This window comes from Onychomys torridus, chromosome 5 (genome assembly GCF_903995425.1).
Source record: "Onychomys torridus chromosome 5, mOncTor1.1, whole genome shotgun sequence".
NCBI classification, from domain to species: Eukaryota; Metazoa; Chordata; class Mammalia; order Rodentia; family Cricetidae; genus Onychomys; species Onychomys torridus.
Window position 1 is genome coordinate 33,450,394 of NC_050447.1, and position 12,012 is coordinate 33,462,405.

Genomic DNA, 12,012 nt, shown 5'->3' on the forward strand with positions numbered 1-12,012 from the left:
AACAATAACAAAAAAGCCAACAAAAAAGATGATGGCTTGATTCTTTTTTTTTTTTTTAATTAATTTATTTATTTTATGTGAATTGGTGTTTTTCCTGCATGTATATCTGTATGATCTGTGTGAAGGTGTTGGATCCCCTGGAACTGGAGTACAGACAGTTGTGAGCTGCTATGTGGGTCCTGGGAATTGAACCCCGGTCCTCTGGAAGAGCAGCCAATGCTATTAACTGCTGAGCCATCTCTCAAGCCCCAGATGGCTTGATTCTTTTATTTTTAAGTTCTTGAGTTACCCATTTCCTTATATACCACAAACACTTAGACTGAAAAAGAGATTTCCTTTTTTGGCTGACCTCTTCTTACGAGTGCCACTAAAACTTCTTTGGAAGTTGCCACAGGAAGGGCCCCACCTTGCCTTGCATACCTTACTTAGGTACCTGGGGAGGAAAGATGTGTGTGTGTGTGTGTGTGTGTGTGTGTGTGTGTGTGTGTGTGTGTGTAGGGGGGATGGTATTGGAAGCTCAAACTTCACCACCTCCCTGCTCTGTGTGATCCAGGAGACTATCTGTAAATGTACAGGGAATGTGTATATGTTTTGAGGATCCTGAGAGGAAGCTGTGTCAGGATTCTTGATGACCCAGAATAGATGCAGCCTGGCTGTATTTTTTCAGGGTACTGCTCCTTGCTAATGAGTAAGTCTGACCTTGCATTGCTCTGCCACTCGTTCCCTAGGTACTTCTAAGGACTAGATTCTCCTTTCCTCTTTGGAATTAGAAGACAGGTGACTGGAGGCCATGATTTCAGTACACTAGCAGCTAGTCATGGTTACACACACTATCTCTTATTTCTTTTTCTTTAAAGAAAACTTTAAATTGTGTGTATTTGTTTATTTTGTGTTTGCATGTGCACACATGTATCACGGACAGATCTGGAAGTCAGAGGAAGACTTTTCAAGGGTCGGTATTTTTTTTCCCACTGTATGGGTCCCAGAGACGGACGGAATTCAGGTTTCAGTCTTGGTGGCAAGTGCCTTTACCTAATGAGTCATCTTAGGGGCTCTCTTCTTTGCCACTAAAGAAAGTGGCAAAGATATTAAGATGCTTCCATTAGAAACCAAAAGGTTAGCTGGACATGGTGACACACACCTTTAGTACTAGCACTCTGGATGCAGAAACAGGCAGATCTCTGGGAGTTCAAGAGAGTTAGTCTGGGTCTACAGAGTTAGTCCAGGACAGGCTCCAAAGCTACAGAGAAGCCCTGTCTTGAAAAAAGAAAAGAAAAGAAAAGAAAAGACACAGACCAGCACATAGAGCTAATTAATTTAGTCCACAGTGCTTAAAGCGGGTGGTGGAGAGGACCAGCATTTTATAGAGGAGGCATCCATAGCACAAAGAAAACTTGTCTTGCTTATTTTAAGCACTATTTGGGACACAGAGTTAGATCCTTTGAGGTCAAAGACATGGCCCAATACACAGCCCAAAGCTGAACAGAACTGCTCAGCCCTTCCAAGAAACACATACTGACTGCCCAAAAGGGCCAGTTTCTAGGACCATCAGGAGCCATTGTGTGAGCCTGCTGGCAGGATTCCCATTAGATTACAACCTGCACATTTCCCCAGAAAAACAGCAGCCTAAATAACCAGTTTCCTGGCTTTATGTGGTAGAGGATGCCAAGAGCTGGTCTCTGTTCCCTTGGTGTCTTTGCTGACCAAGCAGTAAACAACTCAACTAGCCTGTAGTCACCCACCCAAAACGCACAAGTGTAACACAGCCAGACGGTTCCTAACTTGGAAGACAGTCACTTCTCCTGTCTACTGTGAGAGGCCTGAGCCTGTACCCCACACCACTTGTGGTTTCCTGAATCTAAGGTAAGAGCTTGTGTTTAGAGCATATTTGTTTCCTGAATAACCCTTGGCAGCAGCTTAAAGCTAGTGCAAACAGGGTAAATCAAGGATCCCACAGGAGGAGTTATGTTTGGCCACCAGCCAAAGTTCGGGTTCTACAACGTTCCATAGGGATGAAGGACCACTAAGACACCTATGCTCAAAGCACAAGCTGCTTTTAGGGAACTAGTGTAGCTCAGTGGTACAGCACTTGCCTAGCATGTACAGAGCCTTGGGTTTGATCTCCAGCACTATAAAAAACAAACATGAACAGAACTATTTGTTCCTTCCTACAAGGGAAGCCTCTTCTCTCTCCAGCAGGAAGCCATCACCACATTCCTCTAGGTCCTGTGCTTCCCCAGCAGGAATAGCATTTCCTAGACAACGGCCTGCCTGAGAGCCTGTGCACAGACTCTTGCTCAACCTCACAATCTGATTGGATGAGTTAAGTGTAGAGTAGCCGGGGGAAGCTGACACCCATTCACATTGGGCACCATGCCACCTCTGGGTGTCAATGACATGTGGAGCAGCCCCACAGGAACCCAACTAGCAGACTCAAGTGAGGTCACAGCTGAGTCAGGGTCCAAAGGAAATAGGCCCCAACTCTTCAAACACTAGATAACACTAAGTCTTTTCCAAAACAAGGGCACTCTGAAGCTACAAGACGACACAGATCCCTGGGCTATACTGGCAGGGCACTTGCCTAGGATGTCTAGGCACCTGCACTCAAGCCCCAGGCACTGGGTAAGGGAGGAGAGAAAGAAGTTTTCACAGATGGGTGTGATGACACATGGCTGTAATTCCCCAGTACTTAGAAGGAAGAGGCAGGTAGAATGTCAAAAGTCCAATACCAGCCTGGACTACATAGCAAGTCACCCAGGGATGCATAAAGAGACCCTGTCTCACCTTTTTGTTCAAAATAGATGTAGTTTCCCATCTTCTAGTGAGTTTTCAGGCCCCTGAAGACTACCATCTAACCGCTCTGAGATAATCAAAGGGTAAGAGCCACAGCGCCCTTTGAATATACTAAAAAGTGCTGTGCTACACACTTTTTGTTTTTGTAATACTGGGACTCCAGCCAAGGTCCTTTTGAGTACATTGAAAGTGCCAAGCAAGGACTGTACTGTTGAAATAAATCCCCAAATCCTCAACTATACACTTTAAGGGGTGAATCATAATGAAATTACATATAAGCCAGGTAAGGTGGCACACACCTACAATCTAAGAATCAGGAGGCTGAGGCAGCTATACGAGCCCAGCCTGAGCTATAGCAAGGACCTTGCCTCAAACAAAATAAATTTTTAAATATTTAAAATTATATCTGGGCCAAGCATGATGGCAGCTGTCTTTAATTCCAGCACTCAGGAAGCAGAAGCAGGAGGAGCTCTGTGAGTTCAAGGTCAGCCCAGTCTACATAGCAAGTTCCAGGACTACATAGATACTTTGTCTCAAAACAAAACAAAACAAAAATTACATGTCAATTATACTCAACAGAGAACAGAAAGAATCATAATATAACAAGAGCCATTACATAAGATGGTTAGAACTAACAAGACCGAAAGCTTACCCTCCAATATTGGGAACACAATGCTCTCACTATTACCACTGCAACAGAATACTCAAAGTTCTAGGCAAAGCAGTTAAGACAAAAATTAAATATAAAGGCTGATAGTGCACACCTTTAATCCCAGCACTCTGGGGGCAGAAGCAGGCAATCTCTGTGAGTTCAATACCAGCCTGGTCTACATAGCAAGTTCCAGGCCGCTTAGGGTTACATAGTGAGACCTTGTCTCAAAAAAGCCAGGTATAGTGAGTGGCACATGCCTTTAATCCCAGCACTTAGGATGTAGAGGCAGGTAAATCTCTGAGTTCAAGGCCAGCCTGGTCTACAGAGTGAGTTCCAGGACAGCCAGGGATACATAGAGAGATCCTGTCTCAAAAAAATAAACAAAAACCTGGGCAGTAGTGATGTACACCTTTAAACCCAGCACTTAGGAGGCAGAGGCAGGAAGATTTCTGTGAGTTCCAGGACAGCCTAGGCTACAGAGAGAAACCTTGTCTTGAAAAAACAAAATAAATATTTTTTTTTAAAGTATAAGACATGAAGATCATCAAAACAGGGAGCCTAAAAATAAACCCTCACACAGTTAACTGATTACAACAAGGGTGCCACGACCACTCAGTGCAAAAATGAGTTTATTTTTTAAACAAATCATGAAGGGATTATCTAGATAACCACAAGTAAAAGAATGATATCAGTACCTTCTTCTGGAGAGTCTGAGATCTCATTCATGTCTTCCACAAGGATCGGCATATTGCTGGGGCACATTGCTGGGGGAACAGGGTAGGGCCTACACTCAGTCCCACCATCTTTAGGTCAAGGTTGAACCAGAGAGCCAGAGTGTACTGACTTGAAGGGAGAGATTCCCTGAGGAAGTGAAAGCTGAGCTAAGGCTTGGAAAAGGAGGTAAGAGAAGCAAAAGAGAGCATGTGCCATGCGGAAGCAACAGAATATGCAAAGGCACATAAAGACAAGAAAGCAGACACAGGCTAGAGGAGGAACTGAAAGAAGTCCAGTGTGGCTGAGCTGTAGGCTGGGCAGACTAACAAAGAACCAAAGCTGGACAGGAAACGGGGTTGTGCACACAGTCTACATGCTAACTTAAGGAGACTGAACTTCACGGGAGGTCAATGGAAAGCCACAGAAGAGGCTAGCAAGGCTACAGTGGATCAGACAACTAACACATGTGAAGAAGCAAACCCCCACACTACCAAAGTCATCCTAGGAAAGAAAGCCATGGGGATGAAATGACGTGGGAAAGGCCTACCACTCCTCAGAACATAGTGAATTTATTAGGCTGGGATGGGGCAGCACAACCAGTCACCAAAGCAAGGCCAATGGGACCCACTTGGAATTTTGAAGCCAACATGCTCAGCAAGAGGCCCAGCCGCCATCCCCCAACTCTGTTCCAGCACTGATGCTGACATCGACACCAAGCACAAGCACCTGAATGAGAAACATAACTGCAAACAACAAATGGACTGGACATGCTCAGACTCAAATCTCATCTTGGGTCCGCCGGCATGTCTCCTGGCCTCTCAGGGCCTGCTTCATCAGCTGTTACCATAAATCCAGACGCCTCAGTGCAGCCACTCACCAGAACCAGATAAAAACGCACCTGGACTGGTGTTCAGGGCAAGCAGATGATAACTGTGTACATGACCCACTCTGTCTAGTAGGTCACTGTAGGTTCTTCCAGCAGGACAATCAGATAAATCAGACTATTCTCAAAGGCCTGAACTTGGGACAGCTAAAAACAAATGCCTGTTTATTTGGGATTACCAAGGAGAAAGGGCATGAAAATTTGCTTCCTCCTTGGTAATAGGCCAGGCTATGGTAAGAACACTACCAGATACAGGCTGATTCAACACAGCCTGGGAGGGAGGGAGGGAGACAGCAAAAACTCCACTCCCCTAAGAGGTGAGAGAGGGATCCAACAGTTGGGCTCTTCTACCTCACTTGTTCTTCGGGCATCAGAAGACATGAGAGAATAATTTACTCCACAAATAACTGCAAGACAAACCTATGTGATTTGCTCTTTTTTTCTACATGACAGCAAACAGAGGAAATAACATTTAACGAAGAAGTGAGACGGTCAGGAAGTACAGAGGGACAAACAGACAAGTTCCTGATGGTAGCTGGTCATGAGCTGGTTTCCAACTTCTCAGTTTCTGCTACTCACTGCGCCAAGATCACAATGCAGGCTAAAGCTACAAGAGACACTCTGCCCCCATTGTGGCTTCGCACTGCAGGACCAAGACGAGTAGAGACCCACCACTGACTTAGAGAAGGGGCAGCACAGCAATAGGTGGACAGGAGAGCCCTTTAACCAACTACACTCAAATTATGTCTAACCAGAAGCTCCTACCCTACCCCATAGACAAAGGGGGTCAAACTGAGGCTCAGGAAAATGACTACCTTCAGAATAGAATGGCGGCTCCTGGGGCCCAGGCTGCCTACCACTCATCCCTGCCCTCTCTGCCCCAGAAGCAACAATGTGCTGAACCTGGTCACATGGAGAGATGCACACACACTTGTCAACTTGGACTCTTCCCCTTTGTTTGCCATATTTCCTATGACTAACATCAATTACTTTGTTGATGGTAGGCTTGATTTCCTCTTTTCTTTCTCTTTCTCTCTGAGACAAAATCTCACATAGTGAGATTGGCCTTGAACTTCTGATTCTCCTGTTTCTACCTCCCAAGTGCTAGGACTAAAGGCATGGGCCACCACACCCAGTTTATGTGGTGCTAGGAATCAAACCCAGGGTTTTGACATGTTAGGCAAATAGTCTACCAACCTAAGCCTTGGAATCACTTTTATAATTGTGGAAAAATGACATTTAGAAGTCAGCTATAGCGGGGCGGTGGTGGTGCACACCTTCAATCCCAGCACTCCGGAGGCAGAGGCAGGCGGGTCTCTACAGGGCCAGTTCTATGACAGCCAGGACTACCCATAGAAAGCGTGTCTCAAAAAACCAAAATAAATTCTTCTGTTTCCCTTCCAGAAATAAGAAGAGGGAGCATTATATTTGTTTCTAACGGGTTCCCTGTGCAGAAGGGTGTGCCCAACTCTATTAGGAAAAGACCACGAAGGTGTTGTGTCCTCCCTCTAGCCTTGTTCAAAACTGGAGGGTATGAGAGTCAAGTGGTCTTGTTTCTAAGATCCTGTCCTCTGATATCACCAAGCATGGCTGGGTCAGGAAAAACTCTCCAGTCTTTTCAAGCTGTGCTGAGCCTGACTCATATAGCAGCGCCTCCTGAGAGTGAGCTCTGGATTGTACTTGGGGTGGAACCACAAGATGCCATTTGAGCCTGGGTTCCAGCTCCACTGCCTGTCAGGGATTTTGACTGTTTCTGCTGTTTTCTCCAATGCATGCTGAGCCTCCTGTCAAGGTTTGGGGAGCTCAATGCACTGAGGAACTAACATTGAAAGCCAAATTCCTAGTCTGTCTCTTGTCACTGAAGTGCTGCACTGGGATGATCCAGAGAGATGGTTTATAGCTGACTTCTTCTGTTTTGTTTTTGTTTTGTTTTTTGTTTTTCAAGATGGTTTCTCTGTGTAGCTCTGCACCTTTCCTGGAACTCTCTTTGGAGACCAGGCTGGCCTCGAACTCACAGAAATTTTGCCTGCCTCTGCCTCCTTCAGCAAATCCTACTGGCATGCACCACCAAATCAGCTTTTTTTTCTTAAGTTTATTGTATTTATTTACTAATCTGGGTGTGCACTTGTGCCATGAAGCACATGTAGAGTCAGAGAACAGCTTATATGAGCCAGTTCTCTCCTCACCATGTGAGTCCCAGGGTCAGACTTAGGTCATCAAGTTTGGTGGCAAGCACCTTTACCTGCTGAACTATCCTACCAGACCCTGAGCAATTTTAAAGTGACAGGAAGTCAGGTATGGTGTATGCTTCTAATCCCAGCACTTTGGAAGCTGCTGCTAGAGGGTCAAGAATTCATGGCCAGCCTTCTTAGCTATCCTTCCAATTTACAGGCAGTCTGGGTTAGATGAAGATAAAAGCAAAGTGACAGGACACTTCTCAGTAGGCCTCTAGATATAATACCCCAACTTGGAAAGGCTGGTCTCAGACTCCACCCTAACTCTGGATCACAGATCTTGGGTTTCAACCCACATCTCAGGTTCCCTATCAGAAAAGGAGAAGTCAGACGAAAGGGCTCCTCAGCTCCTTCCCAGCTCCGACCTTAGCAAATTTAATTCTTAGCAGAATAATGTCAGTAATAGCTGTGTGCTATTACAAATGTACCATACCCAGATGCAAACCCAAAGTGAAATACATCTTACAAGAGCAATTAAAAAGTCAACTAAGGGTGCAGGCAAGATGGCTAACTGGGTGCAAGCAATCCCATGCAAACCTGATGACCTGAGTTCAATCTATGGTGGAAGGAGAGAAATGCCTCCTGAAAATTGTCCTCTGACCTTCACACCTATGCCACTGCACATGTCTGCCCACACCCACACACTCATATGCACTCACTGCAAAAATAATAAATACCAGCAGGATGCTGTGACCCATGCCAGTAATTTCAGCCCTCAAGAGGCAGATGTAGAAGGACCAGGATTCAAGGCCAGCCTGTGCTACAAGAGAAGTGTACATATAGTGTACCAACCAAGCAAGTGCTATGGCATCAGACAGTCTCAGATTAAAAAAAAAAAAAAAAAGAGCCAGGAAGTGGTGATGCTCACCTTTAGTCCCAGCACTCAGGAGACAGAGGCAGGCAGGTCTCTGTGAGTTTGAGGCCAGCCTGGTCTACAAAATGAGTTCCAGAACAGCCAGAGCTACACAGAAATATCCTGCCTTGGGGGAAAAAAAAACCTATATAATTCAAACAAAAAGACAAACCAACTACAAAATAGGCAAAGGACAATATAGATGTTTCCTTTTGTATGATTTCTATTTTATATATTATTGTATGTATGAATGCAGGGGCATATGGGCCATAGAACATGTAATCATACTGAAAACAGGACAATTCTAAAGGGCTGGTTCTCTCCTTCCACCATGGGTTTTGGGGATCAAGCTCAGGTTGTCGGGCTTATACAGCAAGTGCTTTTATCCACTGAACCACCTCACCAGTCCAATAGACATTTGTTGAAAGATTTATAAAACAACTGGTGCTGAGGATATACCTAAGTTGGTAGCACTGTATCTGAGCTCCAGAATAGCATAAATTGAGCAGGGCAGCACAGCCTAAAGTCCTAGCACCCAGAAAGTAGAAATAAGATCAGAAGTTCAAGATCATCATCCTTGGAATAGTCTAGAATACAAAAAAAAACTGGTATAGTTAAAAAAAAAAAAAAAAAAAAAAAGCCGGGCAATGGTGGCACACGCCTTTAATACCAGCCCTCAGGAGGCAGAGGCAGGCAGATCTCTGTGAGTTCAAGGTCAGCCTAGTCTATAGAGCAAGTTCTACGATAACCAAAGCTACATAGTGAGACTGTTCTGAAAGAAAGAAAAAAACTAGCCATGTTTGGTGGTTCATGCCTTTAGTCCCAGGACTTGGGATGCACAGACAGACAGATCTGAGTTGGTCTACAGAGCTAGCTCTAGGATAGCCAGGGCTATACAGAGAAACCATGTCAAAAGCAAAGAAAGAGAGAGGGAAAAACAGAAAGACAGACAGAAAGAAGCTAAAAAGTAAAGTGGATAAACAGCACATTTGATGTTGAAGGTCTTTAGCGCACAGAGTCACACCCTTATAGTTAAGCCAGACAGCATGAGCCTCAGCTGGCTTTTCCAGATAAGACAAGGGCCCTGGCTCAGAGCTCAATGGAAAGCATCAGAGCAGCCTGTACTCGGCCTTTTGCCAGAAATAAGAAGACCCTCTCTGCTTGCACAGAGCAGATGAGAATAGTGAAAACACAGACCCAGCTATTTTCACTGTCTCTCAATTTCTTCTTAGAGGGGAGATGGGGTTTTGTTTGTTTGATTGTTTTTGTTTTGGTTTGGTTTTGGTTTTTGGAGACAGGGCTTCTCTGTGTAGCCCTGGCTGTCTTGGAACTTGCTAGACCAGACTGACCTTGAACTCAGAGATCCCTCCTGCCTCTGCCTCCCGAGTGCTAGGATGAAAGGAGGTAGATCTTATGGCACTTTAAATAATGACTATTTAAGGTACAGGAACCAATGTGTTTAGCGACAGGACTTCAAGACTTCAGACTTATAGGGCCACTGGTAGGAGTGATGCAAAGAAGACACAAAAGACCCGAGCCTCGGTGCTGAGATGCTCTGGGTAGCTGTGGGAAACTATAAGCCTACCTTCTCCAACAAAAAGAAAGGTCTGGCTTCAAAAAGCACACCCTTACTCCCAGTACTGGGGAAGCAAAGGCAGGTGGATCTCTGAGTTCAAGGTCAGTATGGTCCACAAAGTAAGTGCCAGAAGTACACAGAGCACAGAGAAACTGTCTTGAAAAACAAAAACAAAAAACAAAGTCCCAGCTCTCCAAGGAGCTCCAAGGATCTCACCTAGAAATTTCATCTTGATGTCTAACATTTCAGTCATAGCTCATCAGGCTGACAGTCTTGCTCCCTATCAGAACCTGCCCCAGATAAAAGAAATCAACAGCTTCAATAACAGAGAAGACTCAAGAGCAATGGCCACAAAATGGTCCCTGGAAGACCATTTAGTCAAAACACCAACTGACACTTAGGTCTGAAATAAGAGCTAATATTTGGCACCGGGTATTTTATTTCACAGTCTGATGAGCCCACTTAAAACCACAGACCATCATGGCACCAACTACTATGTGTATTTTGTTCCTCCAGCAACCATGTCCTATTGCCAGGAAGCCATGCAGCTCACTTAGAGCCGAGGGGCATGACAGGCACCCCAGCACTATTCAGGAAAAAACAATCCAAAAGGCAAACGGCCTCAGTCAAGATGTGCTCCACTCCCATAGAGAAAGGTGGCTCAGAGTACAGAAAATCCTAGCTTATTCAGGTATGGGCTCCTCTAAATGGCTGACACTCTTAAGTGGTGGCGCATGCCTTTAATCCCAGCACTCGGGAGGCGAGTGGATCTCTAAGTTCAAGGCGAGCATGGTCTACAAAGCAAGATCCAGAAAATCAAGGGTTGTTACAAAGACAAACCCTGTTTCAAAAAAAAAAAGGAACTATAACCAACTTTGGACTCTCACTTTCTAAGTGGGACATGACTGTTGGTGAGATGTAACCAATTTTCAGCAAGCTGCCTCCTCTGCTTCTTCTTGGTGCAACTCCACCTTGGCACTGTCCTGTAGAAGAGAAAAGCTGAGCCCTCAGACCATCTGGACACAACTACCCTTTCTCTGCCATCCACTTCTCATCTTCCAATCACCTCTGAGGTTGCTGGATTTCATCTCACGGTAAAACTGTGAGCAAAACTCCCTGCTATACTGTGAATTGAAAACAATTCTGGGGCTCTATCTGGACTAGAATGAATGCTTGTTACCGGTGTTTGCCCTGGAAGCTGAGGGTGTAAGGGTGTGTTTGACCCCTGACATTCGTCATTCCTGTCATGGTTAGGGCTGTCATTGCTGTGATGGAACACCATGACCAAAGCAACTTGGGGAGGAAGTTTTTATTTGGTTTGTGCTTCCACATCACTGTTCATCACTGAAGGAAGAACAGGAACTCAAACCACGGAGGAACCTTGGAGGCAGAAGCTGACGCAGAGGCCAAGGAGGGGTGGTGCTTACTGGCTGGCTCCCCATGGTTTGCTCAGTCTTCTTTTTTTATAGAACTCAGGACCACCTGCCCAGGGATGGCTCCCCCACAATGGGCTGGACTCTCCTCTATCAATCACTATTTAAGAAAATGCTCTACAGGCTTGCCTCTTATGGAGGCATTTTCTCAACTGAAATTTCCTCCTCTCCGATGACTCTAACTTATGTCAAGTTGATATAAAAAAAAAAAAACTGGCCAGCACACTGCTCTAAAGTAGTTTCCTGAAATCTCAAGACACCTAAGACAAGAAGAGAGGCAGGAGGGGGACAGGAAGAACTTTCTTGGCCCCTCCCAAACTCCTACACAGTCCAGGGCACCCTGTTCTAACACCTTGATGACAAAAGGGCTAGTCACTCACTGCTCTATCACCAAGTCCTCCAGTCCTTCTTCTAAGTCAGCCATGACTTCACATTTTGGTCACAACCAAAACACTGGCAATCTTGGAGTTATGAAGACATTTTATATGGATTCTGAGAAGCAGAGAGATATCCTTGCACTGAAAAATCTTCTCTCAGAGTTAAGCCTTCTTGTCAACTTGATCCCTGACCACACACAGACCTCCTTCAGGACTCTACTCTTTTCCAGTGGTCTGCTAAATTCATGCTCTCTGCTCAGCCTGACAAACCCTGGCGTCCCCTCTAGCTGGGATTCTCCCCTTTGTACTGACTCATCTATAGAACAAACCAAGCATTCTGAAAATAAAGGAGCAATGGGGACACAAGGAGGAGAGTCTAGGAATTTACCCTAGGAACTTCTCTAGGGAGGCCACACAGTGAGACTTTGTCTCCAAAAAACCAAAAGAGAACACAAACAAACAAAAAACCAACCTACCACTGCCACCACCCCTGAGGC

The 12,012-nt window shown here is 45.2% G+C and overlaps 1 protein-coding gene across 2 annotated transcripts in view; it reads right to left on the reverse strand.

Moving 5' to 3' along the window:
* Positions 1 to 12,012, reverse strand: part of Ranbp10 (RAN binding protein 10) — a 59,849-nt gene that overhangs the window by 39,230 nt on the left and 8,607 nt on the right. The window contains exon 1 of one of the 2 annotated variants that reach the window (XM_036187600.1): positions 4,141 to 4,265. The exons of the other annotated variant lie outside the window; for it this stretch is intronic. The gene's annotated coding sequence lies outside the window, so the exon portion shown is untranslated. Of the gene's footprint in view, positions 1 to 4,140; positions 4,266 to 12,012 lie in introns of those variants that run through there. 2 annotated transcript variants of the gene reach the window in all.